Raw genomic sequence first — 20,662 nt, 5'->3', positions numbered from 1 at the left:
AAACGCTGAGAGAGTTCAGCACCACCAAACCAGCTCTACAACAACTGCTAAAGGAACTTCTCTAGGCAGGAAACACAAGAGAAGGAAAAGATCTACAAATAACAAACAATTAAGAAAATGGTAAAAGGAACATACATATTGATAACTACCTTTAATGTAAATGGATGAAATGCTCCAACCAAAAGACAAAGACTGGCTGAATGGATACAAAAACAACACCCGTACATATGCTGTCTACAACAGACTCACTTCAGACATAGGGACACTAAAGGTGAGGGGATGGAAAAAGATACTCCATGCTAATGGAAAGCAAAAGAAAGTTGGAGTAGCAATTCACATATCAGAAAAAGCAGACTTTAAAACAAAGACTATTACAAGACACAAAGAAGGACACTACTGAGGTTCCTTAAAAAACTAAAAATAGAACTACCATACGACCCAGCAACCCCACTACTGGGCATATACCCTGAGGAAACTATAATTCAAAAAGAGTCATGTACCACGAGGTTCACTGCAGCTCTATTTACAATAGCCAGGACATGGAAGCAACCTAAGTGTTCATTACAGATGAATGGCTAAAGCAGATGTGGCACACATATACAATGGAATATTACTCAGCCATAAAAGGAAACGAAATTGAGTCATTTGTAGTGAGGTGGCTGGACCCAGAATCTGTCATACAGAGTGAAGTTGGAAAGAGAAAAACAAGTACCTTATGCTAACACATATATATGGAATCTAAAAATAGAAAAAAAAGTGTCAGAAGAACCAAAGGGCAAGATGGGAATGAAGACGCAGACCTGCTAGAGAATGGACTTGAGGATGTGGGGAAGGGGAAGGGTAAGCTGGGACAAAGTGAGAGAGTGGCATGGACATATATACACTACCAAATGTAAAATGGATCGCTAGTGGGAAGCAGCCGCATAGCACAGGGAGATCAGCTTGGTGCTTTGTGACCACCTAGAGGGGTGGGATAGGGAGGGTGGGAGGGAGGGAGACACAGGAGGGAAGAGATATGGGAACATATGTATACGTATAACTGATTCACTTTGTTATAAAGCAGAAACTAACACACCATTGTAAAGCAATTATACTCCAATGAAAAAAAAATTATCCAAACATGCCCCCCAAAATAAATAAATAAATAAAGTAGACACAGTATGGGAGACTTGGGCTCTTCCTCCAAGAGATGCATTGTGACTGCATTAATCCAGAGAACTATGTAAGAAAAGTAAAGGATCCCAGCAACAATTTGTTAAATAAGCAAACAATCCAGAAATGAAGGTCAAACAAAACCAAATTTAAGAGGAGAGGGAAACCTGAAGAAAGATTAGGAGACCCAACAGCACGAAATCCAGGTTGGGAATATGTGAGGATAACACCTGGAGTAGGCCGGGCACCAGCAGGCATCACGTGTCTGTCCTCCCCCCACACCCAGAACAGGGTGAGGCTAGAGAGGAAAATCACCCAAGTCCAAATGAGAGAGCTTTGGGGTCCTTTCAATCTCTCATCTCATTTGATAATGATCTTGCCCCCTGCTGGTCAAGACGCTCCAGTAAACATGTTACTTACACAGCCTCCCCCACTCCTTCCCCTGAAAGTGAGAAATGTTCTGGTCTGGTTGACTCTCAACTATTTTTTTCTGGTTTTCCAACGGTTTTCAAGGAGTTGGTGAAGCCGTGTGAATTACAACTTGAAAATACTTCCCAATAAATACAGAAGCTATTCTTACAACAGCGTCACAGGCAGAGGTCATGGCCAGGCGTGGGAAAGATCCAGCCTCCTGCTGGCTGGAGCTCTCGCTTACCGGGTCGCTCTCTCCTCTCTCTTGGTACCCAGTTTCATACCAGCTACTATTTGGTCAAGCCTGGATCATTTGTCACCCTAAGCACAAATCAGATTCAATTCACAGAAGCACAGAGTACAGCTGGGCTCCAAAGAGGACTGGACATCTGTGGTACTTGACATTCAAGCCTTTGGCGAGATGTCAACATTTCATAGAGCACTTTAAATGTTTTGGTTTGAGAGCTAATGCAGCATTTCCCACTGGTCAACACCAGCAGTCCAGGCAGAAAGCAAAGTAGATTTCCCTCAACATCAGATGTTACGCTCAGTGGCTGATCCAGTCTTGCCTTCAGAGACCATAAGAGACTGGATAAATTGGTAAGTAAGAAAAGCCCATCCAATGCAGGGTTTATTTAAAGATTTAAATATTCGTGATTCCATTGTAAAATGGCTTGTTGTGCTCGTAATGTCCTACATTCTTTTTTTGAATGAACAGAGTGACAGATTTGCAGGTGAGATTTGACTTTTCCAGGTTCAAAGACTAAACTAAGTCCAATTAACTTTTCTCTGTAAATGTTCTTTTTAATTTCATGAAGCACAATTTTCTTTCATGAGTTCATGCATAGGCTTTCAGAAATTCCTATTTTAAACAATTTGTAATCTTACTGCTTGTAGAATATAAGACAGTGTTGTGTGTATGTGGATAGTGAGTTAAAATCAGTTTGGGATATGGTAAAGGGCATAAATACAGCTGGGTTATGATGTAATCCTCAGAGCTGAGGGAGTCCAATAAAGAACTAAAATGCTGGAGGGAAAAGCAGAAGGTTTGGTTTAACAGCACAAAAAGACACAACCTCACTAAAAACTGAAACCAAAGTGAAATACTTCATGAGAGGAAGCATTTTACATCTTCTCTGAAACGGTAAATGCCTGGGCTACCGGTGTGGATTTAACGGTGAGTCACAATTGATTTTCAAAGGAAAAAACAGGAATTAAATAAGCCTTATAGGTGCTGTTCTAGCTTTTATTAGTGTCTTATAAGTTTTGATTTTCATGTCCTGGATTCTTAACTTCTGATTTCTTCCTCTGAGATTTCATGTAACACTTAAATATCAATCATTGGTAGCATTTTTAGTTTAATTTGTGGATGGCAGGGACAAGGGACGTAACCTGTGGAACTTCTATTGCTTGTTTTTCTAGAAATTTGAGTAGTAAACTCCATAGAACCTAAACTAATAGATAATTTTAAAACCTAATTTGTGCTTAGAATCCATTCCAGTTTATTTCCCAGCCAAAAAGAAAATATCTTTCTTTAAAGAGCCCCATTTACTGGAGAAATTGTAAGAATTTACAACTGAAAGCAACTGAAAGAAGGCGGAGGTTTAGCGCATAATTGACCAACGACAAACAGCTCCCACCCTCTGCCAACGAAAATTTTAAAAATCACTAAATTTAGTATTTGTTATAAGTTGTGACGTCCTTCTTAATAAATTACTCTCTAAATGGAGAAACAGCTACGTCTTCTCTCATTCATTTTTATACCTACCACCTCCCTGCCAGTTCTCCCCGCTTAAAGAAAGCATTCACAGGAGAAAACCTATCTATTTATACACAGTGTAGACATTTAGACATATAGGTAGATCTCACACTTAACATAATTAAAATGAAGAGACTGGCATTTGCAACTAACTCCTCTTTCCTCCATTCAGGCCAACTCTCGGTATCAGACCCACCCATTCTGGGGAAGATGCTTCATGGCCTTCAGTGCTTCTTCAACACAAAACGTTTCACTGGCTACTAGGGATTCACATGTGCCATCAGATAGCGTGAGAAAGAAAAATCCAGAGTAAAACTTTGGTTTGTAAAACATAACCAAGATCTGAGCCTTCTTTACTTTTTGCCCTATGCCCTCTGGTACAACTATATAGATTTTATTTTGACTGTTCATGTGTAATTTTACTAAAAACTATTTTAAATGTATCAGCATTAGCCTAACCGTATGAAATGGACATTTTCTGCAGATAAAAAATAGTCAAATATCAGCAATTTTATGACTCATCCTAATAAAAAAGAAAACAGTCTTAAAAGGTAGCCCCAGAAGTCGAAGGGCGAGGGAAACATCAATAATTTACATAATTTTTATATGCTAGTGAGACCTAGTACGTCTAATTATCCCCATAGGTACTCCTCTGCTTTTAAAGGCTTTGCACAGATTCTGTTATCAAAACTAGGTGCTTCCAGCAGCCAAATTACACTGGGAAAGAACTTCTATCATTTCCTCTGTTTTACTGACTAGGAAACTGGGGTCCAGAGAGGTTCAGTGATGCAAATAGGATAATACAGCTAATAAAGACCAAGGATTGAATTTAAAGGAAAAGGTCATCTGGCCTCAAATCCAATGCCCTTTCACCTACCCCATCTTGTCTCTGACCTAAGGAGATAAATGTGTCCAATAAAAATTATGATTTATACACAAATAAAAGCTGAAGATGCAAGACTGCTCTGCCCCTTAACTAGGTACTCACACAATAATGCTAGGAATCACATTGTATGAAACAGTCAATAATACTGGGACTCAAGTTTTTAGAGAGGCAATTTTACCTGGTCGAAAAAGCAGGCACTTTGCAGACAAACAGCTGAATTTGAATCTACTGTGAGCCTGAGCTACCTTTTGTTTTGTTTTTTAGCTCCTTTGCCTCTTTGATCTACCTCTGTTCCATCTGTCACCCCAAAGAGCTACTAAGATATTAACTGAGACATGCTAATACCCGGCACCTTAAGAGTTACTCAGTAAAAATGGAATTCCTCACTCTTCCTTGCCAGTAACTTATTAAGTTAGAGGTAGTACTGGCAAGAGTAAAATCCCATAGGAAATTTCTTGAGTTGATTCTGACACTCATGGAGCCAAAGAACTCATAAAATAAGGGGAAATGAATACTTCTCCCAATTTACCTCCTGTCATTCCAACAGAAAACTGGGCACCATGTCAGTACCCAAGTAGTGAGTACCTGTCAACATGTCTACTGAGCGCCAACTAACTAACCATCAGTGACCACTGTAAACAAAGAGGCTGGTCCCTCCAGGCCAGAACAGTAGGCCTGACAGCTAGGAAGCGTGGAGATCTGGGTCAGGGCCCATGAGCCCCACAGGTCGTGGTCCCATACAGAAAGGGGTGGGAGGAAGACATGAGAGGTATTATTTGCTTAATTCATATGTTTGGTGAATGGATGGATAACCAAATAGACAACCTTACCAAAAACCTAAAAAAAAAAGAAAGATATCTGATGTGTAGGAATTACAATGAGAGATGGAAGTTATACACATTTTTTCATTTAATCACTCTTCATAAAGGTCTGGTGTCTTTTTTTTTTTTTTTTTGGTATTTACAGACAGGCCACATATTGGACGGATTAAGAGCTGACATATTAAAATAAGCAAACTAACCCCTACAAAACCTTATTAGAAAATAGAGCAAAATATATGTTAGCCAAGAATTGTCAAACTTCTGGTCTCATGATCCCTTGGACACTACCGAGAAGCCCAAAGAGCTTTTATGTTGTTATACCTAGCAATCTTTACTATATTAGAAATTTAAATTCTGAAATTCATAAAATATTTAATTCGCTTTAAAAATAGCATCAAATGTTGACATGAATAATACATTTCTATGAAAAATAATTATATTTCCCTCCAAAAGTTTTAGTTAGAAAAGTGGCATTATCCTACTTTTTTTTTTTTTCCTTTTGCAGTACGCGGGCCTCTCACTGTTGTGGCCTCTCCCGTTGCGGAGCACAGGCTCCGGATGCGCAGGCTCAGCGGCCATGGCTCACGGGCCCAGCCGCTCCACGGCATGTGGGATCTTCCCTGACCGGGGCACGAACCCGTGTCCCCTGCATCGGCTGGTGGACTCTCAACCACTGCGCCACCAGGGAAGCCCCTATCCTACATTTTTGCTTATCTCTTTAACATCTGGCCTAAGACAGTTAAATTCTCATATCCACTTCTGCATTGGATCAGTTTTAAAATGTACTTTTAGTTAAAGTAAACAGAAGAAAATCTAGTTTCACACAGATATATAACAGGACAAGGAAGAAGTATTTTAATAGCCTTCTGGATTTTCTTCTTTGGTACCACACCAAAACTCAAAAAGTGGCAGTTTCTTAAAGGCTGTTTGCAAAATAGAAACTAAATTCATATCAATGAATATTTCTGTTACATTAAAATCCTTTAGTGTAACTTGGTCTTGGAAGAAATCTTTTACCCCTGCTAGATTTTATACCATATAATCCTTGGTCATTTGGAGAGGTATATTCATCCAGAATTTTGACGTATAGATACTTTCCATCATGTAGCATCAAAAATAGTATTGATAGTGGCACTGATTTCATTCTAAGTACTGGAAAGTAATGCTATTTGTCTTCCTTGACTTGAAGGCTCAGTTCATTCAATTTTGAGAAAATGTCTGCCAAATACTCAAGTATGAACTGCTATAGTTTATGTCCATTCCATGAAGAAAGCATGTAATTCAACTCGCAACTTACTCAAGTGTTTTTCCTCTAGACAACCATCATATACAGAAGTGCTTTGTGAACCATTCCTACAAAGACACACATTTTAATCAAATGGACAATATGTATTACTTCAACAGTCACTGTAAAGTTAACTTAGTTTTTTATTTTTTGTGTTGTTGTTTTTTTGTTTGTTTACTAAGATTGCATGGATGTAAGGTAGGCAATGACTACAGGACAGACAGTTGGGTACATGGCCTTCATTTGTGCTGAGGTACCAGCAGGTTTGTTTTACACACTGTGGCTTTTGCACCAATACTACAGATGTCAGCACAGTGAGTGAAAAAGGCAAACAACATGTCAGTATTCTTCTGAAAATGGGCTGACCTCATGGCCCCCCTGAAAGTGTCAAGGACTCCATGGTCCCACAGACCATATGTAAGAACCGTTATCTTAAAAGTGGTCCTGAAGAACCTAGGGGCAGGACAGGAATAAAGACGCAGATGTAGAGAACGGACTTGAGGACACAGGAAGGGGGAAGGGTAAGCTGGGACGAAGTGAGAGAGTGGCATGGACATATATACACTACCAAATTTAAATGGATAGCTAGGGGGAAGCAGCTGCATAGCACAGGGAGATCAGCTTGGTGCTTTGTGACCACCTAGAGGGGTGGGATAGGGAGGGTGGGAGGGAGGGACACGCAAGAGGGAGGGGATATGGGGATATATGTATATGTATAGCTGATTCACTTTGTTATACAGCAGAAACCAACACAATAATGTAAGGGAATTATACTCCAATAAAGATGTTAAAAAATAAAAAAGAAAGGCAAAGTTGGAGCCACTACCTGAATGCTGTTTCCAGCATGGGCAGGATGCAGGTCTGTTGAGCAAGATTTGCATTTAGCTATTTTATAGTTCTGTTATATTTAAAGCCAAACCCTGTTACAGGGTCCTTTCTTCAGTGTCTCCAATATAACCAGAAGCCACCTCAGTTGATACTTTGACATAGGAAAATTTTCTTTTGATACAAAAAAGCACTAATTTGGGGGGGAAAAAAATTGATAATTTGAATATACTAAAATTCATAACTTTTGTTTATCAAAATATACTTTTAAAGGAAAACGGACAAGTTACAATCTGGGAGATGCTATTCACCATACATATACCCAACAAAGCAGGTATCAACAATATTTGAAGGACTTCTACAAATCAATAATAGTACAAACAACCCAAAAGAACAATGAGCAATAGGTATGACTAGACACTTCATGGAAATAACCAATTAGCATATGAAGAGATGCCCGTATCACTGTGATCGTGGAAATGTAAATCAGGACCACAATGTAGTAACATTTCATAAGCAAAAAATTTTATATCCGAGAATAGGAAACATTGAAGAAGATGTGTATCCACAGAGGATTTGCAACCACTCTGGAAAATAGTTTGGCATTATTTCCTATAGTTTAACGTTCATATACCTATGATCCAGCAATTTAAATCCTCTGTTTATACACACAAGACACTCTTTCACATGTTCATCAAGAGACGTCAAGGATATGTACCTTGGCATGGTTCAGAAGGGCAAAAACCTGGAAACATCCCAAACATAGGAAACTGAATGAATGAACCATGGCATGGTCAGACGATGGAATGTTTACAGTCGCCAAAACACATGAATTACGGCAACAATGCGCATCAGCACGGACAACACGTGGTATCTAAACCTAAACGATCGAAATCACTCAATGATTACATATGTTTCTTTTAAAATCACAATTTCATACACACATATACATACAACACACTTTTAGGAATACATACAGATGTAACAAAACAACTTAAAACCGCGAGAGAATGAAAAAAATGGGGTTCAGGGTGCATGGTGGCCAGAGAGACGGCATGTGGGAAGAAAGAGAATTCAGTTACATGCAGCACATAATTGTCAAAGTCTTGGCTTTTGTTTTGGTTATTGAGTTTGAGGGAAATTATTAACATAATGAAGAATAACAAAATAGGGGCCTCCCTGGTGGCGCAGTGGTTGGGGGTCCGCCTGCCGATGCTGGGGACATGGGTTCGTGCCCCGGTCCGGGAGGATATCGCATGCCGCGGAGCGGCTGTGCCCATGAGCCATGGCCGCTGAGCCTGCGCGTCCGGAGCCTGTGCTCCGCAGCGGGAGGGCCCACAGCAGTGAGAGGCCCGCGTACCGCAAAAAAAAAAAAAAAAAAAAAAAAAAGAATAACAAAATAAAAATTTTAGAGTCAACCTTGCGTGCTAAGAATACGCCATATGGTTATATAAGACTATGGTGAATCCAACTTTATGCACCAACGAATTTAAAAGATATCTATACATTTTAACCTATTACGCACATAGAAACTGTAAAACTCTGAGGTCCTGAACAGACTCATCATTTGACAGTTAAGTAAATCAAGTCCTTCATTTGACCAAAGTTGTACAGATAGATTCATTCATAAATTCAGTAAATATCTATTGAACATCTACTATATGCCAGGCACTAATTTAACAGTGAACAAGAGAAATAAGTTCTGTTCTCATGAAGGTTACCTTCACAGCGTAGTAGGAATGAGGGGGGGGGGGGGGAGGGATGATGGAAGAAATAAATTGAAAAATAAACACTACTTTAAATAACGAAGACCACTCTGAAGAAAACAAAACATGGTGAGAGGGTGTAGAGCGCTGCCTACGCTCCTGGCTGTGTCAGGTGTCGTAAACTGGGAAGGCCTCCCTGAGAAGGTGACGCTTGAACAGAGACCAATATGAGGCAGCCACAGTAAGATGCTAGAGACAGACAACGCCACAGACAGAGGCCAGGGCTCCGAGCACCTCTGCCCCAGTGAGGTTCACCTTTCTAGAAGTGGGTGTCAACATCATCGTGGTGACAGTGTGAAAGCAAATTCACCTGGGTATTCCTACTACTCCTACGCACTGCTTGACAAAACCTGGTTGTGGTCATGTCTGTAGACCCTTGCCAAGAGCCCCCGCCAGTTTACAAAGGAACAGAAGCCTTTCACGATTTATCTGGGACAGAGCAAAAGAATGTACCTGCTCAGAGCTTTGTCCAGCGCTGGATGGCAGGCAAGGAAAAGCTCAAGGGGGTAGCTAGGCAGTTAAGTTTTGCTTTTCTTTTCAATTTTTGTTTCCCTGGGCCAAAACACTAAGCAGCACAATGATGTCTCGTGACACGTACTGGCTTACTTGCCAAAGGGAGCAAATATCCGCTACTTCGCCTTCTCTACACCCCTACCCCATACACACAAACATACCTGCACTTCCCCACAGGCTGACCATGTCAGGGACATTCGAGAGACAGAAGCAAGCTTGCTGGCACTTCTGCTGCTGCGGGCTGGGCAGATTCATATTATAGGTAAAAAAAAGCCACATAGCTGATGAGAGGCCTCTGTTGTCCACCAGGAGAGCAACTGTGGCCCCTGTGGGATAGTAATAATCCAAGTTATGCTGACATTATATCTGCCAGGCCTCTCCTAGCCACCTACTAGAGGGGAGGCATGTAACCAAGGTAAGAGCATACAGGTAAGATGCTACAGACACTGGGGGCTTGAAAAGAGTTGGGTTTCAATTGTAGGTGCTCTGGTTACCATCTCAGAACTTGTTCACGCCACTAAGCTCCCTTACACAGCTTTCTTCCTAGGTAAAATAACAATGTTTTAGGTCATCCATCAGAAATTCATGCAACTTCTACTATGAACTATTTGCTGAGCTAGATGAAAATACAAAGCTCTCTCTCCATGCAGTAGAACAGACAAGCTAATAAAAATACGACTTGTCAACAGGAAACAATATTCCCTCGTAGTTAAGGCTTTAGAATGACACTGACCTGGACCCACGTCTCAGTTCTACAATACACTAGTTCTTACACCTTGGACAAGTTACTCAAGCTGTCTAGATTTCAGTTTCCTTAACTATAATATGAGATTACTTCTGTCTTAGGAGGTCTACTGGAGGATTTAAAAGTGCACAGCTGTAGTTCGTTCATTTTCAGTGCCGCACAAAAGTTCACTAAATTTTTTTAACCCTTTTTCCTGTTAATAATCAGTTGAGCTATTTCTACGTTTTTGCCATTACAGTGTTTCTATGAGCATCCTTGTAGGTGGATATTCTCATACATACTTGGTATGCTTCTGGAAGAGAGACTTCTAGGGCATATACTTAGGAATTAAAATGCTCAGCTATAGGGTGAGTGAACCTTCATCTTTCCCAACTATTTCCAATTCCTTTTCCGAACTTTCCAATTCCTTTAGAAACATAATGCTGAGTTGGGTATAAAAAAAAAAAAAGTCCTGGAACACTACACACACCATGAACCATGAACAATTTTTATAATGGAATCTATGTTCCTGTAGATTTAAAATCATTTATGTTTAAAGGCAGGAAATAAGAAACACAAAATTCAGGTCAGGATCCCCTCTCAGTGGAGGAAGGCACAGCCCAGGGAGGAGGGAGGAGGGAGAAGCTGGAGTACTGGTGAGGCTCCGGCTCTCAAGTCAGCACTGTGGTCTTTTTGTTGTGCTTTAGTTTCTTTGCATAAATTCTTTTCAAAGTATCAAGCAGTCCATTAAAAAGCAAAGGTATTTTTTTTTTTTTTTTTGCGTTATGCGGGCCTCTCACTGTTGTGGCCTCTCCCATCGCGGAGCACAGGCTCCAGACACGCAGGCTCAGCGGCCCAGCCGCTCCACATGTGGGATCCTCCCGGACCGGGGCACGAACCCGCGTCCCCTGCGCGTCCCCTGCATCGGCAGGCAGACTCTCAACCACTGCACCACCAGGGAAGCCCAAAGCAAAGGTATTTTTAAGAGCAATTACCACTGCCTGTGTCTGGTACCAGGCAAAGTTCCCCACGGATGGCAGTTACTGCTGTACAGTGTGATGAGAGGGAAAGAGATGACAAGGCAACAGCAGGAGCGCTGGAGGTGCAGCAGCCAGGCTCCGCAGCGTCCGGGGCTGTGGGAGATGCAGAAGCGCAGGAAACGGAGGTGCCCAGTGCGGATGGGAGAGGAAGCTGCTCAGAGGCCAGAACCACCAGACTCTGGGCCCTAAAAGGGCAGGTTTCCCAACACCAAGAACGCTATCCTGATAACAGGTGCCAAAGGCATAAGCGATAGATGAAAGGAAAAGTGTGTCTTATAGATGACAGTTTTAAGCAATGTTCTTAACAAAGATTATTTTGGCTTAGAAGAATGGGGAGAATGAGAAGAGAAGATGGCCAGGAACAGAGTAAGAAACACCAATTTAAGGACAGGCAGAGAAACTCCCAGAGGTGAATGAGAAGCAAAGGTAAGGAGGGTAGCAGAGAGGTCTGAGGGACTGTTATGCATTTGCTACGTGTCAGGCACTGAGCTAGGGACCCTTCCCTCAAAACTAATACACACAACATACGATACATACATATACGTATGCATATATATACACGTGTATACGTATATAGTTACATATACCAGCAGAAAAGTACATGTATACACACATTTCTTTTACTAAATTTTCTACTACATTTCTTTTACTAAACCATTTTGAATATAAGTTGCACAAAATCATGACCCTTCCCTCCGAAATACTTCAATATGCATCTCTGAAGATTAAGAATATTCTCCTAGTTAACCACGCCATTACCATACCTAGAAAACTTAAGACAATTCAATAACACCATCTAATATACAGTCTGTATTCAGATTCACACAAGTGCCCTAAAATAATTTCTCTAGTGCTACCCTCCACCGCCCCCAGCCACCAATCACAGTTCATACAGCACATTATTTCTCTTTGGCCTCTTTTGATCTAGAACTGCTCCCGCCCACCCCATCATGTCTGTTTGCTTTTCATGACATTGATTTATTTACAGAGTCTGGGCTGTTATTTTATAGAATGATCCATGTTCTGAATTTGTCCAATTGTTTATCCATGATTAGCTTTTTGACAAGGTAGGTTGTGTACATCTAACTGAGTCATATTGAGAGGCAAAATATCGAATTATCCCGTTTTTGGTAAGTTCAATCATTCAGTGACCGCCAGATGAAAAGGTACCATTTTTTTCTTTGTTATTCTAAGTGATCTGTGGGTGATGCTTTTAGATTGGAACATCCTGTTCTCCTACAACCTTTCGCCAAGAGACTTTTCACAAACACTGAAGACTGTTGCCTGAATCAATTATGACACTGAGGTTGAGAACTGTTGACTTTCTAATTCTATCATTCCTTCTACCTTTTCTAGCTGACATTCTTCTACAAAGAAGAGCTTGTCCCTGTCTTCATCCTCCCTTTTTCATCTGTATTTTTAATATCACTATCAACTCTTGAATTTGGTTTGTTTTTAAAAGTACTTTCATCTATTACTGTCCTTCTTATTGATATCCAAACTGTGGAATCTAAAAGTGCCACCAAGTCAGCTCCCATGTCCTTTTTTTTTTTCATTTTCCCCCCCTTAACACTTCCTCATTGGTCTGAGCACTTCCTTGCTTTTTGCCTGCAAGGTATCAACTCACCTTTCCCTGTGCCTGATTTGAAATCAGTCATTTCCCCAAGGAGCCTTGGTCCCTGTTAGTGGGTAGCGATACTTAGAAACAAGATAATCTCATTGATAATGGAGATTGCTACTTTTCCACCTACAGAGGATTTTTTACTTTTGTTATTTAAAGTTGGAAATGGCTTGAGCAAGTTTATAGCTATTAGGGTATCAGGACTTCAAGACCTACAAATTTTATTGAGAACTTGTGGAGGTTTATACCTTGAAGGAAAGTAGCCTCTAGACTGAGAGAGAGCCTGAAAATACAAAAGAGGAAGGCAACAATGTATAAAGAAAAATTAGAAAGGAAGTCAGTGTAGGCTGCAATTAAAAAAAGAAAGAAAAAAAAAAAAAAACCCACCATGGAGTAAAATAAAGCTGGTCCTGGTCCAAGCAGGTCATGAGCATGAAATTCAATTCATGGTACAGATAGAAAGGAGCACTTCTTCTTATCAGATTCCGTACGTTCAGACATTACCTCTGAGGCAATAATGAAAAGGCATCTAATAGCTCCCATAGGGCACGACAAGATGTAAGATAGCATTCTCAAAACATATATGACTGACTCATATTGAAATCCATATGAAAAGTGAAACAATCACTAATGTATTGATCTAAAGAGGACACTTACATTCAACAATGGATCCCATTGGGATGGGCCTCGGACTCATAAAAAGCAAAGGTCTTTCTTTCCATGTGTACTCTGAGCACCATCTATAAGCTGCATAAAAATGCATCTTTCACGTTTAAGTCCTACTCATTTTGAAATGAATGTAGTTGCTTCATTGTCATATGCTGTGTTTAATAAAATACAAATTCATTTAAAGCATTTCCCAATTCATAAGTTAGTGAAACAATGTATTTTATTGCATCAAAGGTTACTGATTCCTCCAACAGGTAGGAAGTACATGAATTTTAGGCTTTAAAGTGTATGAGAATCACTTCTCTATAGTGTTTCCACTCCCATCTAAAGTTCTGGATATTTATATTCTTTTCCTTTGGGATATGCAAGCCTCAATCTTGAACAAACATATACCTGGCTGATATTTAGCTAAGTAAAGTTGTTGGTTCCTCACAAATGAAAATCTGTTCCCCAGCCCCCTGGCAAAGGGATATGCGTTAAGGCCCTAAGCCCCTAGATCTGAGGAACTGAGTACTGCACGCCTGATTGAGAAACGCAAACACCATCTCAGTAAAGCAAAAAGAGGTCAGAGGTTCATTCCCTTGCCTCACCCCAGGGAATAGAACCACATATTCCAAAACAATGCTGCAGAAGAACAGGCTGGAAAAAATTAAGTCAGGAATCCTAACAGCTCAATCTAAGTCCAGATAGAGAAAGGAATCAGTTCCCCAAACTCTGAAGACAGGAGTTTCACAGCTTTACATCACTCACATCAAAAATGCAGGCCTGTGTGGACTGCCAAGTAAGTGCATGAAACGCTCTGGACTTCACTCATACTCCCTGCTGCTGAGTGCCGCTTCCTGTGACGAGAACCCAGGGACCATAAGAAGAATGGCCTTCCCCCAGCTTCCCCGAGGCAAGCACTGCTGGGCCAGACTCCCGAGGAGGTTTGGAGCACACCACAGCCCTGCGTTTCAGTGCAGAAGAACATCGACCTCAAATAAACGTGAGGAAGTAGGGCACACCGTGGGAGCCTGACCCAGGGGAAGTCCTGGCCGGCTGAGAGTCCCAGGGACCTCCGATTCGTCTACTGTCAGCTGAGTCACTCCCTGAACCCCCAACGTTTCCTCTGAGTCATACACTGCCAGGCACCAGGTATTTGATTCTTACAGGAATAGAAACCCTATGAGGTAGCAACCACTACCCTCTCACTTTAGAGATGTAAAGACAGAAACATGGAGGCACTCTGTAACTATTCCAATATCACAGCTACTAAGAAGTTGAGCCATATTTCTAACCAAGGTCCACTACATCCAACACGCATGCTTTTAACCATTATACTGCAGTGTCTGCCCATTATTCCAACAGAGCTGTAAAGAAAGCCCACTTCCCATTCCAAGACCTAAGCATGTGAATTACTTAATCGCTGCTGAGTTACTCAACATACAGTTCAGGTTTAGCACCAATGAGAGAGCTGACAAAATTCTATTCCTATATCAAAATGATACCAAATACAACTACCATTAAGGGGCTATTACAGTAGTTCTCAACTTGGGAACATTTAAAAAAATGTCTGGAGACATTTTTCCTTGTCTTAAGTCACGGGTGCTGCTGGCACCTAGTGGATAGGGCCAGGGATGCAGCTAAACATCTTACGATGCACCAGACCACCACCCACAAAGAACTGGAACTCAAAAACATGTCAGTAGTGCCAAGGGTGAGAAACCCTGGGCTATACCAAAGATTGTAGGTGGAAAATCCCTCAACACCTATCCTGACAATCCAGATGCAGCTCCTGGTACGGAGGCTAGGATGGGTAGCCATTTCCATGGCCCCAGAAGTTTGGCATCTGTGCCACACCTCGCCCTCTCCCCCAGCTCCCGTGATCTGCTTGCATCACCACAAGATGTGAAGACTGACCCGAGTTCGAGGAGGTGCCAGTCTTGCACTTTGCTAAGAGTTCTGCGAAAAGTATTTTAAGGGAAGTGGTTGGAATTAAAAGTAAAAAACTAGGTTTGGGCATCATTATCAGCTTACCATCATACTAACTCACCATCCGTTACGGAGTTTCTGTATGCAGTGGTACCCAGAGACTAACTGGAGAAACTGAAGGCATCCACACCTTGCAGACCTTTAACACCTAGATCGAAAAGGACATACTCACAAACTCACACGCACATGTCCACCTTCCCTCAAAAACAATACTGGACAAGTGATTCCTAAAAACAATACTCTAGAAAAATGCTGAAGGGCCTGCAATACATGCACATACTCATGAACACAAACAAAACACGCTTGCCCCGAGCTCCCTCAGGAGTAGAGGAGACCTGGCTTGGAGATGAATAGACATAGATTTGAATACTGTCTGGCCACATATTAGGTGCCCAATTCGCCTTTGATGAGTTACTTAACCATTCTCAGCATCAGTTTCCTCATTTGCAAAATGGTGATAACAGTAACTGATTGGCAAGGCTCTATCATGTTACTCAAGAGCTTGGGCAATCCGTGTCCCCCCTGCTGTGCTGTCCTCTCATGTGTCTTGGTGCATGTGCCCGATAGCTCTCTCTGCCCAACACTCCCTCCCTCCCCTCCGACCCCCTTCTATGAAATAAACTGGCATGCTTAAAGTGACTTCTCCTTGAACAGGTCTATGACCTAGAAGCAGAGGACTCTGTTGACCCACTCCTAAGGAGTCACAATGTCGGGGAAAAAGAGGCAGGACCTAGAGTGAGGATGCAAGAAATTCTAAAATATTCAACCGACCATAGGATAAGAAAGGCCAGAAGCCTGATGACAGACTTAAGAATTAATTAATACTATTCAATAGTATAAAATATTTTTAAAATATAAAGTATGTTATAAAGTATTGAATAACATAAAATGTTATAAAATATGACTACAAGACTGAATAAGTAGCCCATATATAAATTCTCCTTCTATTCAACCCTTATGACTGTTCTGGAAACCATCTAGGATATCACATATTGGCACCACAAAGAGGAAAAAAAACAAAGTCACACGTTACAGCAAGGGAGATAAAAGCAGCAATAATAAGAAAATGGCTTTAGTAAGTTCAGAAATGTACACAACGATTACACACATCTATACTACTTTCTATTGTTAGAAGAATCATCTAGAAACAAATATTTATCTCATATGAAAAGATCTTGGGGCACCTCGGATCAAAGTTTTTGATGTTTGGACTGTAAGGACAGAGAAGGAATTGTCAGACTGTCGTCAGATAAGAACTGAACAAAGAACAGGAAGGAAAATGCTCATCATAGGTGGGTACTGATTAAAGAGTGATTTGAAAGCAATTCATTTTCCAAATACATTTTCTTTATTGAATTTTTTTTTTATAAATTGATTTAATTATTTTTGGCTGTGTTGGGTCTTCATTGCCGCGCACCGGCTTTCTCTAGCTGCGGCGAGCCAGGGACTACTCTTCGTTGCGGTGCACAGGCTTCTCATTGCGGTGGCTTCCCCTGTTGCCGAGCACGGGCTCTAGGTACGCGGGCTTCAGTAGTTACGGCTCGCGGGCTCTAGAGCACAGGCTCAGTAGTTGTGGCGCGTGGGCTTAGTTGCTCCGCAGCATGTGGGATCCTCCCAGCCCAGGGCTCGAACCCGTGTCCCCTGCATTGGCAGGTGGATTCTTTAACCACTGCGCCACCAGGAAAGTCCCTCCATATATATTTTTGTTTTCTAATTATGAACTATTTCAAGTACACAAAAGTACAGAAACTAATGTTGGTTAACACCAATACACTTAATCGCCCCGTGTTAATTGATAGTAATATTTAGGCATCATTGTTTCAGAATTTAAGAGGTGAAATACCGCAAATACAACTAAAGTCCAACCACCCTATGGCATCCCTTGCCCCTCCTTCCTTCTCCGGGAGTAAGCAGTTCCCTGAAGTTAGAAGATATCATTCCTGACCAGAACATGCTCAGTACTGACCTGGATCAAATATAATATTCCACCACAGAGAACTACATCTCTTTGTTTTGTTTCTAAAGAGAACTTCATGACCTTTTAGGGCTATTCTAGGTAAATATGCTTTTTTTTACCACTGGTTCTCCATAAAATATCTATTTATATTTACAGACTAGAAGGATGAGATTATTATGATGAAATGTATAATGAGTAAACTCTAAGAAAAATCTTAGATTTCAGGCTCCTTTTAATGTAATTTTTTCCTACCTCAAGTCCCAACTACAGCAAAGAAAAATAAGGTTGTTTTTTTACCCTCCTCACCAAATATTTATTAAAGTCCCCCTACGTACAGTCTTTTAAAAAAAAAAAACAAAAAAACTTGCTCTTCAAGGAGTACTCGTTGGGTTAGCAGCATCAACATTATACCCAGCTCCAGACCTATGGAATCTTGAGTCTTCATTTTAGCAGGAGCCCTGGGAAAATATGTATGCGCATTAAAGTCTGAGAAGGGTTGCCTTAAAGAATTTAGAAAGGTGACAACCTAGACCGAGGCAGAACCAAACCCAACCACCATTCTGCCAAACCTATCCTCTTCCTATCATACAATATAGCTTTCAGATGTTATCTTGGCAAAGTCCATGCATAAGTAGACCAGTGGTTATCAACCAGGGGCAATCGGGCCTCCCAGAGGACATTTTGTTCACAGCTTAGGGAGATGATACTATTGGCCCCTAACAGAAGCCAAGAATGCTGCTAAACATCCTACAATGCAGAGGACAGTCCTCATGACAAATAATTATCTAACCCAGAATGTCAATGGTACAAAGGTTAAAAAAAAAAAAAACACCAGGAAACAAAAAAAGCCTGCCTATGATTTCCTAGCTAAAATGGTCAATTGTTAACTTCAGTAATTTAAATGAGCTGATTTGAGCAACCAAACCCATAAAGTGTGTGGGGGGTGGGGAGAAAGAAACCAATAACTAAAAACACTTCATATGCAATCCTCTCAAGTAAAGGGTTTACAGGGTCTACATCACATCAGTAATCGTCCATAGTGACAACCAAAACGAAGTTCAGTAAAGCAACAACAAAAACGCACGTTGAAACATTGCACAATTATACAAGCTGTATTTAAAAAGCAAGTGCGCTGCTACGACACATACTTCTTCAATAAAAACATTCTGGCGTTTATTTAACTTAATTAAAGCTTCGTTTTTCTCCTACAATACAGGATCATTAGCGAAGAAGCACCTTGGCCACTTCAAGAAGACAAGCGCCCACTAGGCTAAATTACGTCACTGAAAGGAAACCTCATATCAGACAAAAGTTTTTAAACGTAAGTGAACAAATCCTTTCCCGTTATCAAGAGCTTTGTTAATTTCATCAAAATATTACGAAGGAATAACTTCCCTTCTTCAGAGAAAGTAGAATTACAGCACACAGAACAGTGGAAGGTGGTCCATTTTAAGAGAAAAGTGGGTCACTGTGTGTAATTACACAGAGGATGAGTAATGAACTCAGCATGTTTTTACTAAGATGATTGTATTTCCGGAGCGAGCATCGCCTTGTCTGGTCCTGTATCAACTAAGTTCTGCCCAAAGAGAGAGCCCTGAGGTTATATGCAATACTCTACAACCTGAAAATACGAATGCAGCCCAATCCTGAGACCTAACATTTCACTAGGAACAACAGCGCTCACTATCTGGATTAAAATGAAACTTTGCCATTGATATTCTAGCTGTGCAAAAAAAAGATGAGAGAAAGCAATTCATAGGCTCTTATTACACATTAACGGCTGTCTTTTGGTCTCATAGATCCACCAGACCATTACGTGACCAAAGATCCAAAGTGACGGTTTATATAGACTAAAACGTTTCAAGTCATTTCATTCTCCTTTACCTGGATTTGTGGAACAAGGAAGATTTCCACCTAAGAGAAGCTGAAGCCTTATAATATTTTTTTCTAATTGAAGTATAGCTGATTTACAATGTTGTGTTAATTACTGCTATATCGCAAAGTGATTCAGCTGTGTATATATATATATATACACATATATACACACACACACACATTCTTCTTTTATGTGTGTGTGTATATATATATATGTATATATATGTATATATATATATTTCTTTCCCCCCCATTACGGTTTATCTTGAAATCCTTCTTAAATGAAGTCTCAAGAATTCAGGGAGCTGTGCTTATGTTACCTGAAGCCTCAAGGTTAACATAATGACCACTTTCACTATAGAAATTCAGAGGTAATCTCAGAAGTAACGTCCATGGGCAGGGCTGGCTACACTTCCACAAACTGGCTCCACAGAATGTCCCTTATTTCGGTTGATCATCCAGAGGTGCTTTTCCTCTTTCTTTCTCCCCCTTTGCCTGTCTCTTGTCTTTGATGGGCTGGGACAACCTGCTTAGAAATAGTAAATCAGCTGAGAGCCTGGGGCAGGGAATGGAGGGTTGCTGGGCCACATCAAGACATTCTTTCTGATTTATTTGGTTCTTTTTATTTTTATGTTACCGTATAAAATCAGCATCCGTATGTTACTATTTCCTCCATCTGTGAAATGATTTGAAGTTTTAGTAGGTCTCTATCGGGATATTAAATCACCTCTATACTAAAGACAAGGAGAGGAGACTGGACAGGTGTTACAAGGTCAAAGGAATACATGTCTCTTTTATCAGCTTGTCCTATTTTTCATCTAACGTGTATCCCTGCCTTTTGGTCTCGATATATAACTGGCCTCACTTGCCACAGATACCTTAAGATAGCCCCTTTTCCACACATCTCTTGATCCATCACTGTAGAAAAGGCTGCCACACTCTGAGTCACCAGGACCAAATATGATAAATTATGTACCTGGAGGTCACAGTGCCCTGCCATCAACACTACTGCTCAAGAAAAACAGACTTAAGAGCGTATTGCCACTAAAATCGTCTCGGATTTACCATTAGCTCATTACCTAGGTAGAATGAGCCTTTAATTTGCCTCTGCTGTATCCATCCAGACAGCAGCACAAGCAGCAGTGATGCCCTGCTTCTTCCCCCAGTCAACATGTCTCAAACGGAGACTCTGATCTGCCATTGCTCAAAAACAGCCCAAAATAGCAAGAAGACGTTTGGAGGGAAAGACCCAAGCAAGCCTTGAGTACTCACTTCATTTCAGAAGGCACTCTGGCTCTAGAAGTTTTTTCGGTTAGCTAGCCCCTTCCATCAACCTCAAAGTGAGGAAAGGAGGAGGCATGAGGTGCATGGCAAAGCATATATGCTC

The 20,662-nt window shown here is 40.9% G+C and overlaps 2 protein-coding genes across 3 annotated transcripts in view; one reads left to right on the top strand and one right to left on the bottom strand.

Moving 5' to 3' along the window:
* Positions 1-20,662, bottom strand: part of MED12L (mediator complex subunit 12L) — a 313,136-nt gene that overhangs the window by 175,115 nt on the left and 117,359 nt on the right. The window lies entirely within an intron of this gene.
* Positions 1-20,662, top strand: part of P2RY14 (purinergic receptor P2Y14) — a 55,237-nt gene that overhangs the window by 29,607 nt on the left and 4,968 nt on the right. The window contains exons 1-2 of one of the 2 annotated variants that reach the window (XM_024769080.1): positions 1,952-2,163; positions 18,617-18,721. The gene's annotated coding sequence lies outside the window, so the exon portion shown is untranslated. Of the gene's footprint in view, positions 1-1,951; positions 2,164-18,616; positions 18,722-20,662 lie in introns of those variants that run through there. The other variant, XM_024769081.1, reaches the window with a different exon arrangement.

This window comes from Neophocaena asiaeorientalis, unplaced genomic scaffold (assembly GCF_003031525.2).
Source record: "Neophocaena asiaeorientalis asiaeorientalis breed wild unplaced genomic scaffold, Neophocaena_asiaeorientalis_V1.1 scaffold118, whole genome shotgun sequence".
In the NCBI taxonomy this organism is placed as follows: domain Eukaryota; kingdom Metazoa; phylum Chordata; class Mammalia; order Artiodactyla; family Phocoenidae; genus Neophocaena; species Neophocaena asiaeorientalis.
The sequence above is the reverse complement of the archived record's forward strand: the minus strand, read 5'-3'. Positions and strand labels throughout refer to the sequence as shown.